Raw genomic sequence first — 16423 nt, forward strand, 5'->3', positions numbered from 1 at the left:
CTTGCACTCTGCGCTGCTTCCTCTAAAATATCTCTTTTGCACAATTTCATGTACAGTATTTATGTAAAGTTATTGTACAGTCTCAGATTATGTGTGTGTATTGCCTATTTATAGTATACAGTCAGATAGTCAACTGTTTGTATAGGTCTTTAATTGTCTTTCTTATATTTCTATTGTTGTATGTTTATATTTATGTTTAATTTGTATGTAGCACTGTGAAATTTCGTTCCACTACATGTCCACACATGTAGCAGAATGTCAAAAAAGCTCGACTTGACTTGACTATTACACCAACCAAAGTCTAACTAAGCTCATCGATTTTAACTAAACCACCACTGACAGAGCCGTCTTGTTTTCTGTTTGGAGAGATGCTTTGCAATGCACACTCTTAAAGTGTTGCCATGTTTACTTATAAGTGAGACTTATTAAGTATTTTTGGCCTTGTTGTTTGGGTTTGGCTGATAAATCAATACAGTTTATGAAGTTAATAAAGTAGGCATGCTGTTATGAGCTTGTTCTTATTTTATATTTTTAGAGCAAGATCTAGCAACACTAATGAATCAAGAAATACCTTATTCCCTCTGATTTACAGAAGAGAGACTCTGATACTCTGATACCCTTATAGGCCTACTAGTTGTTCAGTTTGCTTCTGTACGCATTGTGTAGAATTTCTGACAATGCGGTTGTCACTACCTGAATTATTCAGGAGTTAATTCGGTTGTAGAAAGCGGTCGCCACTCCTGTAAATTACTGTACTCTGTGTGTGTACAGAACAGGATTGAGCACTAATGTGAACTGACAACTGAATTTAGCTGCAGTGTGTACGTGGCCAAAGTTAATCTCAAATTCATCATCCTTTTGCTTTGGTCTTATCGTGCCCCACATTTCTCTGAGGCAAAACATTTTCTTTTTGCCTTTCGTTCTGTTCTGTAGTGTGAGGTGTGTTTATCACGTTAGTGAAACAGAGCACAATCCATTTGAGTGGCAGGTGAGGTAAGCGCAGACTTCAGCCCCTGAGGAGAGTTCAGCTGGGACATTGTTCAGATGTTGCTTAGATGCTGTTTGGATGTTGCTCAGTCGATTGCAGGCATTTGCCAGAGAGGCAGATGTCAAGCGTGTCAAGGGGCCTGCAGGGGACCCTGTGTCCTTGTCTAGTTCCAGTGCTTAACACTGACCTCATATACTGTTATAAAACACACACAGAGCAGTGGGCACATGCATGCTTACAGACACATACACATCAGCCCATATTGGCTCATGCAAGATTGCACACAAACACACAGGCGAGCGGGTGCTTGAGTGAATGCACACATATAAAACATTATTTATGCATAGCATAGCAGATAATACACAAATGTGAGCACACTTTATTCTCCTGGTGTGGAGCTCTCACTTCATGCCTGCTCAAAAGATATGTGCCATGAATATATTTTTGGAGTAAAACATACAGTATATAAGCTTTTCTGTTGAATTCTATTAATGACCCTTTAAGTTATAAGGAACAGTTCACCCAAAAAATGAAAATTTACTCACCATCAGGCCATCCAAGTTAGATGAGTTTGTTTCATTTCTGTGAAATTTAGCATTACATTACTTCCCCACCAGTGGATCCTCTGCAGTGAATGGGTGCCGTCAGAATCAGAGTCCAAACAGCTTATAAAAACAAAACAAAAATAATCTAAAAGTAATCCACATGACTCCAGTCCATCTACTAACATCTTGTAAAGTGAAAAGCTGTGAACTTTTAAGAAACAAATGTACAATTAAGGTTTTAATTTTTAACTTAAAACCATTGCTTCCAGCTAAAATATGAGCCCTCTTTCCATAATATTGCTCTGTTCCTTTAAGAAATTAAGATCATACGTGACTAAACTACAATGGATGTCTGAGTGGTTCCTCTTAATTGTTTTCAGTTTCTTTATGTCAGATGAATGCCAGCAATACTTTCATTTTAGCACTACTTGCTAATTTACCCAGAAAGATCAATACATTCTTAATAAAGGCAGCACAAACAGAACATGTGCTTTGGTTATGGTATTCAACAAAAAATAATTGAGATGCGTTGTGAAAAAATACTATATCCGAAGCTACAGACATTCCTACTCAGATGGGATTATATTTCCCAGAAAATCATTATGTAATTTTTTACGGAGAAAAACACAAGTGTGTTTGATTCAGAGAAGACTGAAATCACACACACAAAAAAAACACATTTACCTTAAGTTACCTTAAGTTCAAAGTACATTTTAAGAAAAGATACTACATGCAAAATCATTGTTTTTTTGTTTTTTTGACTGGTCACTTGTGAGATTTTGAGCTATTTCCATAACTAATGGAAAGAAGACATCCAAAATACACTTTTAAAGGTTTATTTTATTGCACCTTATCTATTTGTATCTGTAGACTTCAACAATGCATATATTTAAAGCCCATTTTCACTGTATGTCATTGTTTTCATCAAACATGTGATGGTGGCATAAAGAAACCACACATATACCTAGAGGATCTCTGTCTGTCTCTCTGATGTCTCTTGACCCATTTTCTTAAATTTGAGCACTGACCCAGAAAGATCCACAAGTCGCTCGTACTCATAAATGTTGATGCAATATTATACGGCTTCATTGTAGGTGAAATAATAAAGGCAGTCATTTACAGCTCATGCTCCTTTTCCACAATAATCCTTAAACCTTTTCGAACCTTGACAGACTTCAGAAGCTAATACACGTCCGAGACATCAGCAATTACAATCAATTCAGCATCGTTCAGTTTTTTCGTAAGTCCTCTCAGGCCTGAGATCCTCTGGCATTTCAGGCAGATAACACATTGTGCTTGTAATAGTCTTATTATGCACAGAGTGGAAGTCGAAACGTAAGTACTTTTCTTGATTTGGCAACCGAGAATGAATTCTGTGGGGGGGAAAGAGTCTCAGTAAATAGTTTCCTTGGTAACCGTAGAAAGAAGGGATTTTCTAGTTTGAGCAGCTAAGCTTTCCGTGACAGGAGCAAAGCGAAGAATGACAACAACATGAGTGGGGCATTGCTTTTAAGACCACCATCTTCTGAATGCCGCTTTTCTCCTTCGGGAGTCATATCGCCATCAGTGGTGGCCGAGCTGATATTTCAGTGGCTCATATCAGAGGTGGGAGTCTTGGCAAACACGGATTTTAAATGCAAATTAGGCATGGACATAATGGAAACTATAGTTTAATTGCTGTTGCTAGGAAATGTCCAACTGACACAGTCATGTCTTATTTTTGGTTGTTTATTGGCGTCACTTTCAATATGAATAATGTTTGAATCAGCATATATGATGCTGGAGAGTCAGAGAATGTATTAGGTGATGATGTGTCACAAAAATGGAATGATTGTTTCCGAACATGTTTCCAAAACTACGGCACCCATTTTGTATGTTCAAATTCAGAAGCTGCTGATAGATGTTGCAAATACACCTTCTGACTCTGTCTTTCTCCTTTGCCAGCCATTCAAAAATATGTGTTCTGACCATTTTTTCTCATGCACATTATTATAATATAGAAGGTAAAATAAGATAAAATGTGACCCTGGACCACAAAACCAGTCTTAAGTCGCTGGGGTATATTTGTAGCAATAGCCAAAAATACACTGTGTGGGTCAAAATTATAGATTTTTCTTTTATGCCAAAAATCATTAGTATATCAAGTAAAGATCATATTCCATGAAGATATTTTGTAAATTTACTACTGTAAATATATCAAAACGTCATTTTCGATTAGTAATATGCATTGCTAAGAATTCATTTGGACAACTTTAAATACATCAATGGAAAGCTTATTTATTCAGCTTTCAGATGATGTATAAATCTCAATTTCGAAAAAATTGATACTTAAGACTGGTTTTGTGGTCCAGGGTCACAAATTATTAAAATTAAGTTAAGAGAAATAACTCAAATTATTTAAGAGTACAGAAAATACATTTTATTCAAATATAATAATAATAATAATAATAATAATAGTTTATTTAATAATTGTTGTTGATAATAATATTAATATTACTGTTAAATTGTTGTTTTAATAATAATTATAATAGTGTATTATTATTATTATTATCAGTTTATTTAATAATTGATGTTGATAATAATGGTATTAGTATTTACAAATTTAAAATTAAAGTATTTTTAAAAATATTAATATTATTTTGTTTGATTTATATTTTACATGTTTTATTTATACAGGCAGGAAAAGATTGTTTGTTGAAAGATTATATAGGATAATAATAATAATAATAATAATAGTTTTGTCATAATTGTTGTTCTTAATAATAATAACAACAGTTATGTTTATTTATTAATTATTGTTGTTGTTTTTATCATTTATTGTTATAAGCCAATTCTTATTAAATCATAATAAAATGTAAAAGTAATGAATTTAATTTGATTTACATCTCAGCTTGATATATAAAGTATTTGAAAATAGTATTATTATTAAGCCATTTATAAATCATAACAAAATGTAGTTTGTTGAATGATTATATAGGATAATAATAATAATAATAATACATTGTAGTAATAATAATACATTTGTACTAATTGTTGTTGTTGTTGTTGTAATAATAATGACAATAATGGTTTTTTATTAATTATTGTTGTTTTATTATTTTATATTATAATACAATTATAATTAAATCATAATAAAATAAATAATAATAATAATAAATTGTAGTAATCATAATACATATGTAAAAATGGTTGTTGTTGTTAATAATAACAACAGCAATGTTTATTTATTAATTGTTGTTGTTTTTATAATTTATTATTATGAGCTAATTATAATTAAATCATTCTAAAATGTTAAAGTAATGAATTTAGTTTGATTTATTTCTCAGTTCAATTTTTGTTTTTTGTTTTGTTTTGTTTTTTCGCCTATGCAGGAAAAGACTGTTTCTGTTTGCCTTGTTTGTGATGTTAAATGCTAAAACTGGGACGAGCTCACGGTTTTTGAACGTGACTCCAGGACACATGCAGAGCTCAGCTTCTCGGTTAGACGGTTTAGTCTCAGTCCTTGTTAGTTTTTCATTAGTTCTAGCTGTCTCGTCCTCTCTCGGCTGTACCAGGCTGCCTCAGACAAGGGCATTGGAGAGCGCTCCGGCTGCCATGCCTTTGTTCTTGGCATCTGGCGCAGTGGCATATGGACCTGTATCACGGGGGCCTGGCAGGACGGACACCCCAGCTCCTGCGCCCATACAAGATCCTCCATGCCCAGAAAATCTGCCACTTGGTGGAAAAAGATGTTGTAAAAGAGCTTTTTTTTCCCTGAGCTTTAATGAGGACTTCAGGCTGGAAATATTTAAAGATTGTATAAAAGTGTTTCAGTGTCATGGCCATATGTAATTTTAAAACACCAATTTATATATTCATTTATGATAAAATCAACCTCTCCTTAACAATGATTTGAGGAGTTAATGCATGTACCGTATGAGAAATACAGTAGTACAGTAGTCTGCCCGAGCATGAAAATAACATTTTATAAATAAACCAATTTTTATTAAGTTAGACGTGGCACTTTGTTTATGTCTTAACAGCTCTAAAACTTGAAGGATGCTACAATACAACTGAAAAACACTCAAGGTTCAACATGCAGTTGAATTGTTTTCCCAGTGTGTAAATATTCTTTTCACGATGGTCTCGAGAGATAAAAGAGCACTAGTTGGTAAACTTGTGGTTATAAAAAGCTTATCATTCTGACAAGCCTAGCAGTTGCCATGCCAACAACCGAGCTAAAGTGCCCACATCTCAATTCAGGAAGACATCAGATCTGAGAGGAACGTGACGAGGTCAGCTGCTGTGGCGGCCGATCCCTCATATCATCTTGTAATCAAAACAATATAGTCTGTGCATATAAATAATGAAGTGTCATTTTTTCTAATTACTGAAAAAATGGGATTTCATCTAGACATATGATTAGAACTATATTTATATCTTTTAAAAATATAAGTATCTGAATGCACAAGCCAGATGATAACCAGGCAACTGTAAACAGTTTATAGCTGGAATAATGGTCTGTTTTTTTTTTGTGAGAAGAAGCTGTTTAGTGGTGCCGAGTACACACAAAGTATTGAGATTTTCTTTTGTTCTTGCTTGCTTTTAGTTTATTCCAAAGAGCATAATTATTATTATTTTAAACTGTGGATAAAATGAAACATTAAAATGTATGTATGTATGTATGTATGTATCTATTTATTTATTTATTTATTTTGACCTTATAACTTCAAGCGGTAGCACTTTATTTTACAGTCCTGTTCCTCATGTAAATACTATGTATACTTATTGTAGTAATTACAATAGGTACCCTGAACCTACCCCTAAACCTAACCCTATCCCATGTAGTTACCTTATATTACCAGTACTTTCTTGGGTAAGTACACTGTAAGTATATTGTAAGTACATGTAATTACACGTACTGTAAAATAAAGTGCAACACTTGCGTAATGTATTATATTAATAAACGCATTAATATAATACAATTTTTAACATTTGTCTTTTTTCTGCTGCTGTTTTATTTATTTATTTATTAACTTTGTTTGTTTGTTTACTTGTTTACTTGTTTATTTATGTATTATATATTTACTTATTTAATGCAAAGGAGCACAATTTCTATATTTCAAACTGGGAATAAAATTAAAATAATGGTATCCACTTTATAACCTGTATATGCTTATGTTGTAATAAGCTGTACTTGCTTAATTTATTATATTAATAAATATATATATATATATATAAACAATTTTAACATTTGTGGGGGGGGGCTTCTGCTGCTGTTTTATTTATTTACATATTTACTTTATTTACTTTATTTGTTTGTTTACTTATTTAATCCAAAGAGCACAATTTATATGTTTCAAACTTGGAATAAAATTATAATAATAGTATCCACATTATAACCTGTATATGCCTGTACTGCAACGTGTACTGTAACAAGCTATACTTGCATAATTTATTATATTAATAAATATATAAATATTTTTTTCTAAAATTTGTGTAAACATTGTTTTGTTTTGTTTTGTTTTTCTTTTGCATTGTTCTTAACAACATAATGTCTTAAAATCAAAGAAAAAAAATGTAAGATGCGGCTTGATTTAAATAAATGATAATTGACTGTAATGTGAAAATAGCGGAGAGGAGGAATTTAAAAAAAAAATTGATGATGACAGCCAAAAGGTAAATCATTTCAGAGGCAAAGCTAGTTTTACATTTTTATGAAAGATTACAAACACACATTTTAATTATTTTGAATAATGAGCGCGGATTATTAATGCACAAGAACATGCATTAAGAAAGTAAATTTAGATTTGAACCGTAACTCATAGCCTCTTGTGGTTTACGGCTTTAATTTACTATTCCAAATTAAAATAATTAATAACCAAACAATTTTTCTGTTTAATGAGACGGTCAGCTGTAATACTGAGACGGAGCTGGAGATGCCTCGCAGCCTGGAAAGCAGCTTTGAGTGTAACCTGTGCAGGGTGGCACAGAATCAGGTAGGGAACAGATGTTAAAATCATGGATGAGGGAATCCTGCCTCCCTCTCTTTAGAACTGTCAGCGAGAGCCAGACAAGATGGCGGAAGGAATCCCATGAGCAAAAATACAAAATGAAAAGAGACAGGGACACACATACTCCACAAGTCAAGCTTTCAATGCTCTGACAGCTATTGGGGAATCCAAATAAACAAAATAGATTAACACACCCACACACCAGGCATAACCTATTGGAAGTTATCACCCAACTGTCAAAGCAGTGGAATATGAAACTGGAGGTGATAGCATGAAAACTGATTAGTTTTGATTGAGTCAAAATAAACCTGGGGACCAACTGCTGTTTGGTGCACTCATGCCGAAACTGATTAACCACCAATACGCAGACGTACAGACAGCTCGTACCTGACAGAAATACTTCCCTGTTTCTGTGAGAGAGAGAATATGTGTGCTCATTAAAAAAATTAAAATAAAAATTACAAATGAAATCTTTATCTCAGTTGTTCCTCCTAGACAGCAACCCATCTAAAAGGGACTGCTCTCAGAATGTTCTGGCAAGGTTATGAACAAGCCTTCCAGTAACATTAATAGAGCTTTCGTTCATTGTTATCTGGTCTTTAACTTTTTTGTGTACATTTTAGTGTTTTTTAAACGTTACTAGGAAAGAGGAACAAAAAAGGTGACTGTTTATGAGTGAGTCACAGAATCATTCATTCAATAGGATTTTTCAATAATGAGGATTTATTCAGCATCAAAACAGGTGACTGTTAAAATTCATTTATTAATTCATTCATTCATTCATTCCAAAGAAGCACAATTTATATATTTCAAACTAGGAATAAAAAAATAATTGTATTCACCTTACAACCTTAACAAGCTGTATCCGCATAATGTAATATATTAATAAATATATAATATATTTCTGAAGCATTTTAGTGTTTTGTAAACATTGCTACTTGTTTCAGATGGTTCAGAGAACATTTAAGAGTAATGTTCCCAAAATGTTTGCAAAACGACAAAACTGAATATTCCCCTTAATATTTTCCTTAACGTTCACATAACCAAGAATGTTTCTAAAACATTTCAAAACTGGATGTTTTAAATTTTTTGAGGACATTGAAAAATAATATTTTCATAACTAGATGAGAATGTTAGCAAAACATTCATATTTTTGTTCGCTGGGATTAAAAGAGATTAAACTGAGATTTTTAAATCAAAATTAGCTACAATCCACATTCATTCTTATTTATTAATTCTTATTTATTATTTCACCAGTGAAATCTCATCATTTCAATAGGAATCAGCGCTATCAGGAATTTTGTGAAAAAGTTCCTCACAGATTTGGTCAGGAGATTTCACAAGGCTGATCAACAGAAAGCTGCTTGGTTTGAAAATGACTTCTGTGAGATTTCAATTATACAGTTTGTCAACAATTGTCTTATATTTGCTATAGTTTCACTTACAGAATTGCAGGAGAAACATCTGAGATACACTGAGCTATGGAAGGAAGACATCTGGGCAACAAAATTCAATAGGCATATAGAGTATAATTTCACTTTTTCCTTGTGTCCTTTTGCATTTGACAAACATAGACCCAACACCCCTGGAAATATTCATGCATGCAAGCATTCATGTGTGCAAGCACAAACACACACACACACACACAATTTACTAACCGGCTGAGATTGTGTTTGCCCTTACTGCACCTGTCAGGAAGGGTTAGATTAGTTCATGGTTCAGTTAGCAGGAATCAAATCGAACCCACATGCAGCTTTTAGAGAGCCAAGCAGGTGAGCAGGACATTTAGTCTTCCTGTGGCCTTTCAGACCAGCAGATAATGTCACGCTGCTGTGGTCATTAGAAAATAGTTTATAAAGTGTGTAATAAATCCAGTTTTAATTCACAAAACACTGACCTTATGGGGTATTTCATGGTTTGTGTGGTACAATGTCAACATTTTTGTCATACATCACTATATGGGAGATAAATATTTGGATACACTGACAGATGAACAAATGAGAATTTTCAGATCAAGATTTTTCACGTTATGGCAAGGAGAAAGGGTTAGCTCACCAAAAATGAAAATTCTGTAATTAATTACTCACCCTCATGTCGTTCCAAACCCGTAAGACCTTTGTTCATCTTCAGAACACAAATTAAGATATTTTTGATGAAATCTGTAAGCTCTTTAACCCTCCTATAGACAGCAATGCAACTGAAATGTTCCCAGGTCCAGAAACAAAAATTTGCAGGCTTTTATTAGACAGAGACGTGGTCATAACAGGCATGGTTCAAAGAGTGGCAAACAGGTATAACACAGGCAAGACCAAGAGTAAATCCTAAGCGTGGGTCTACGATCGGCCAACAATATACAGAGGGCTTGAGAAGAGAGGTAGTCCAATACCACGAGCAATAGCCCAGACGAGGTACAAACAGAGTCCGAACGGCAAGACAAGGGTTAATCCAAGATACACAGGCAGGAAACAGGAAACAAGGCAACACGAAAAGACTAGACTAACTAGAACTGGAGACTAGACTCAGTAAAGCAGCTATCACTCGGTGAGAGATAAATGCAGAACAATACAAAAGACTAAACAAAAACACGGAAAGGCTCGGTAAGGCAGCTAACACTTGGAGAGTGAAAAACGCAGAACAATACTCGGCGACTTGAGCAGGATCTGAGTGTGTGTTAAATAGAGTGTGTAATAGCTCTCAGGTGAGCGCGTGATTGGTGACAACTGTGTGATCAGCGCAGTGTGTGATTGGTGACAGCTGTGTGATCAGTGCAGTGTGTGTGATTGGTGACAGCTGTGTGATCAGTGCAATGGATGATGGGAAATGCAGTCCAGTGTGACATGCAACAGTCTGTGTGGTGCCAGAGTCAATATGATGGAAGGGTGACCTCCGATGGCGAGTGGACGGAAGACCACGAACCGGATTCGTGACACCGATGACCCCTTTAACAATTATTCTCCCCAGAGTTACACTCTTCCGCCATTTTGGAGAGTATCATTCACAACGCATACGTACGCTTTACCCTAAGCAACGCTGATTACGCCAATTAAGTTCATGCACACGCTTTCCCCCGCGAACGTAAACAAAGCTGATTACATTCTGGGGTGCTCTCCAAATTGGTGGAAGACGGTAACTCAGGGAGACTAATTGTCAAGCTCTCTCGACATGAGGGTGAATAAATAATGGCAGAATTTTCATTCTGGGGTGGACTAACCCTTTAGGGTGCATAAAAAAAAAATAGGGTGAGATTATTATGTCTATTAAGTTTTGTAAATAATATCACAATGCAAAATTAGTAGTAGTCTTAAGATAGCCTTAATTTTCTTTATGAAAAATTATATTTTTTATTTTTTATATTATTTACAGCCTTACACCACTAGCTGGCAGCAAGTGACCATATTAATAATTGAATCATAGACCATTCAATCGATTAATTCATTAAAGTTTTCATCTAAGATCAAGATTTTTATTTAACACACAGTTATATACAGAATATACAGTGCCCTCCAAAAGTATTGGAACAGTGAAGACAAAATTGTTCTGTTGGCTGTGGAGTCAAGACATTTGCAAATATGATGAAAAGATGAATATGAGACAAAACTAGAGAATGTCACATTTTATTATTAGCCGTTTCAACACATGCATGTTTTACCACATAGAAAGAACAGCACTTTTAGAGTTCATCCCACTCATTGATGTGAGCATAAGTATTGGGACAGTTGAACATAAGGCAGATATAAAAGATTAAAAGCTATTATTTAGTTGCAGATCCCTTGCGCACAATCACAGCAGTGAGTCTGCGTCTCATAGACATCACCAGACTCTTGGTCTCATCCTTTGAAATACTTTTCCCAGCCTTTAATGCAGCCGATTCCAATTGTTGCTTGTTTTGGGGATTTCCGCCTTTACTCTCCTCTTCAGCTGGTGAAATTTATATTCAGTCGGATTTAAATCTGGAGATTGACTTGGGCAATCTAAGACTTTCCATTTCTTTGCCCTTATAAACTCCTTGACTGAACTGGCAGGGTGTTTTGGGTCATTGTCCTGATGCAATATGAAGCACTTCCCAATGAATCACTTTCCAATGAAACCAATGGTTTTGTACCCTTCCAAATTCATTCTGCTGCTGTCATACATTAAGTCATCAGTAAAGTTGAGAGGGTCTGTTCCAGAGGCAGCCATGCATGCCCATGCCATGACACCACCTCCACCATGCTTTACAGATGAGGCTGTATGTTTGGGATCATTGCAGTTCCCTTTTTTTCTCCACATTTTTGCTTTCCCATCACTTCGATAAAGGCTCATTTTTGTCTCATCGGTCCATAAACACAGTTCCAAAACTCTTCTGGCTCACCTTTGTGCTTTTTGCAAACTCTAATCTTGCGTTTCTATTTTTGGAGCTGGTCAGAGGTTTGTATCTTGCTGTGTAGCATCTGTAATTCTGTGTCAAAGTCTCCTGAGGACAGTAGATTGTCAGAGCATCACCCCAGCTTTCTGGAGGTTGTTGGTGATTTTACAGACACGTCTTTTAGGGTTCATTTTCACAGCTTTTATGATTTGTCTGTCATCAACTACTGTTGTTTTCTCAGCCGATCAGGTAGTTGTTGGTTGCTGGTGTCGTGGGTGGTTTCCAAACACTTGATTTCTCCATGCCCTTTGTTTTTGCTATAGCTATAATTGACTTCCTCTTTTCTTTTAGCATCCAAATTTCTTGCTTTTCTGTTAAAGTCAGCTCCCTCATCTTCATCCTGGTTTGTGTGTGTCATCATCAAATGCAAGATTCAGAGTGCAGAAGTAATGGATATAACTGATATGACACATCCCCTGCTTTTAATATCTGAAGAATTAATGCAACAGGACACAGCTGATCACTTAGAAAGACCTGTGAGGCAACTGTTCCAATACTTATGCTCACATCAGATAGAGGGATGAAACTCTAAAAGTGCTGAACTTCTTAGATGGTAAAACATCTATGTGTTGAATCACCCAATAATAAAATGTGACATTCTGTAGTTTTGTCTCATATTCATCTTTTAATCATATTTGTAAATGTTTTGACTCCACGGCCAGAGCAATTTTGTCTTTACTGTTCCAATACTTTTGGAGGGCACTGCAACTTAAAATCAGGAACTAATTCAGTAATGATACAAGTTACTCTCTTCAAGTGAGTCATTGAATTGTTCATTCAACTGATTCAATAAAAATCATCAATTTGTTCAAAACAACACAGCCTTTCAGCAAGGAAACACCAGCCTACTGTTTGGTTCTGCTGTGACTTAGTTTGAAACTATTTTCAATGGTGGAGTAAAACAATGTAAATTAAAAAAATTTGCAGTGTTTAAAATGTAAGACACCCAATTAAATGTGTAAAAGAAATATTACCTACTGCCATGGAGAAACTGTGGACGACTGGATCACGTCCGTGAAAATTAGCAGAGGAAAGCTAAATTATGTAAGTGAATTAATTCAGTACACAAAAAGTTTTTTAAATACTTGTAAATTGAACTGCAACATTACACTCAAAAGAATTTAATCAGATACACTATACAGCATTACTGTACAGTACACAAAACTGCAGATTTTTTTGTTTGTTTGTTTGTTTGTTTACTATTTTTGTTAACGATTTTTGCTTTGTTTTCCAGGTATACCCGAAGAGAACAGCAGAAAACAGCTAGATCCTTCACATGCAGGCATGGAGCCAAATTACTGCAGGCATCAGCAGGACTCAGTTTAGTTAGCATTTCACAAAGTCTGAAGTTCCTCTGATCTGATATCAGTGACAGTCTGGCCAGATGTTGATTTGTGCGTTCTGGCATTGTTCTAATTATAGCAGGTAAGATCTGAGACATGGAGACAATTAGCTGGTGGACCAAATGACTGGAGAACCAGCATAAATCTGGCAAAGCATGAAGAATTTATGAAACAATCCTCATTTACAGAGTCTATTTATATCCAGCAGTGTTTGGAAAGACAGTGAATGCCAACGGGATCCTTCCTGGGAGGAAAAAAAAAACTTTGATTTGATTGGGTGGAAACATATATGACAGTGCACATTCAGTTTTATTTCTGGCCAAGATGAAAATAGATATTTCATCCTAAGAAAAAAATTATAATGAGTCCATATGTTCATTTATGCACACTGGCCTGTTATTAAAACCACACATGGCTTGTTCTCATCATAAAGACAGCATAACTCTCCTGAAATTAACACACATCCGTAGCACTGAGCTGGATGTTGTCAGCAGTCGTCAGTGCAGGATATTGCATTCTGGGTGGCACCGGGCTGATAAGCGTTATGATGAGGAGGGGGTGGATGTCATTCAGAAGCAAGGTGTGATGAATGACCTCCGTGTGTCTGATATGAGACCGACCCAGGGGGTCACATCCACCTCCGCATCTGCATCCATATCCGTATTTGGTCCCACTTTATATTAGGTGGCCTTAACTACTGTGTACTTACATTTAAATTAATAATTTGGTACAATGCACTTATTGTGTACATACATGTTTTTACATTGTACTTATATTTTATAAAATACCTATATGTACTTACATCTGTAATTAATTTCTGTAATTACATTTATAATTACACTGTTGACCCACCCTTAAACCTACCCATACCACCAAACCTGTCCTTACCTGTATAACACCTCAATAGCAGCAGAAGTGTTTTGCAATACAATATGACAACAATAAGTACATTGTACTTATATTTTGATGCAAGTACATAGTAGTTAAGGCCACCTAATATAAAGTGTGACCCCGTATTTCCTTCCTGAGGTTTCCATCTGGCATTATAGATATTAGCAGGGAATAGTCATTAGATTAGATGAGATAAACATTCAAAAGCATGATTACTAACGTATGATAAATTAAATCAATCAGATTATAATAAGTCCAAGTTTCTGAGCTTGAGAAGCTATATCCTTAAAGGAATAGTTCACCCAAAAATTAATATTTGCTGAAAATGTACCCTAAGGCATTAGGACCTTCAACCCTGTTCCTGGGGACCCACTGTCCTGCAGAGTTTAGCCACAACCCTAATCAAATACACCTGAAGCACCTAATCAAGCTCCTCAAGATTGCTTGAAAATACAAAGGCAGGTGTGCTGAAGTAGATTGGAAATAAACTTTGCAGGACAGTGGGTTCCAGGAGCAGGGTTGAAGACTTCTGCCCTAAAACCTTCAAAGATGAGTTTGTTTATTCATCAGAACATATTTGGAGAAATATAGGATTACATCACTTGCTCACCAATGGATCCTCTGCAGTGAATGGGTGCCGTCAGAATGAGAGTCCAAACAGCTGATAAAAACATCACAATAATCCACACCACTCCGGTCCAAATTTAAACCATAGCTTCTTGCCAAAATATGAGTCTATAACCCATAATAACGCTTCCTGACATATTTGTTCTGAACGGTTTTGGACTGTTTTCCATTGCAAACTGTGCTTAATCTGTACTTTTGTCTCTCCTGATTCAGACAAGACAAGAAAGCAATATTATGCATAGAGGGCTCATAATTTACACAAGTTTTTGTTTCACAAGACATTAACTGCTGATTGTGGATTGTTGTGATGTTTTTATCACCTGATAGGACTCTCATTCTGACGGCACCCGTTCACTGCAGAGGATCCATTGGTGAGCAAGTCATGTAATGGTAAATTTCTCCAAATCTACTCTGTGAAAGCAACAAATACATCTACATCTTGGATGGCCAGAGGCTAATTTAAATTTTTGGGTGAACTATTTCTTTAAAAACAACATACATTTACATTTACAAAGTTTCAAAGGTGCTGCATAAGAGGAATGGCCCTGATAATCCAGAAAACTGCCGAGGCAGTTAGTACATTCCGACATTTAATCATTCAGCTAAAACCATATGTACTGCAGTAATCAAAGAGCATTGGCTGTGTTTGTGCAACATCGGCTGATTGCATCAAGACATGGAAATTCTCTTTAAAAAAGAGAGGAAAAGTCTGTGTCAATGCATGTTTTGATACACTGTTTATTTATGTGTGAATGTGTGTCCTTTCATGCATGCATTACTTTTGTGTGTGCGTGTGCATGAGGATGTAAGTGCTTTCCGGAGATGTGGCCGAGGCAGACAGACCACTTTGCATCCCATTACTCATGCTGTGGAATGCTGCTCAGGTAATTGGGAGTAAAAGCAGAGAAAAAAGCAAAGCCTTTTTAAGACAACGAGCACCTTTTTAAATTGACTGATTTGATTGCAAATTCAATATGACAAAGCCCCACTCTGCTGGCTTGTTTTGTAATTGCCCCAGGGAACTGCTCCAGAAAGAGGGAGGAGAGGCAACAGAAATGAACCAACCTTTAGCTTTACTTTCTCAAATGAATGAGGCAAAAGATACATATTGGCAGGGAACACTCTGCTGTATCATGCCGGTAAGGAAGCACATTGTGAAAAGTCGAAAAGAAGAATTGTCAAACGTTTTTAGATAATTAGTTGGCAAAGGTTATGCAAGAGAGTTGCTTTCTCATGGCAAATGAATTTACATTTACAATTAAACTCTTGGCAGATGCATTTATTTACAAAACCATTTACTTGATAAATCGCTTAGTTGCGCTAAAATCCTTTAAGCAGGTGGATAAAGTTTCCAATCTGGCAAGAACCTGTTTAGACAAACCTATCAATCCATTTTCCAAACTGCATGCGCTATGCTGGGTCAGGCAAATTTTGTACATTGAAATGTTAGGCAGTAGGATTAGGAATCAAGAAACAGTTCTTATTCATTCCTGTTTTTTTTACTAAGTCAAAAATCTACAGCACAACCAGTGTAGTCCAAACCACAAACCATTAATTCACAATGAGTCTGTTATTTTTAGTGAATCAAACACTAAAGCTTTACTAATGAGACTTGCATAAATGGAGTTGAC

Source organism: Onychostoma macrolepis, chromosome 14, assembly GCF_012432095.1.
Source record: "Onychostoma macrolepis isolate SWU-2019 chromosome 14, ASM1243209v1, whole genome shotgun sequence".
Taxonomy (NCBI): domain Eukaryota; kingdom Metazoa; phylum Chordata; class Actinopteri; order Cypriniformes; family Cyprinidae; genus Onychostoma; species Onychostoma macrolepis.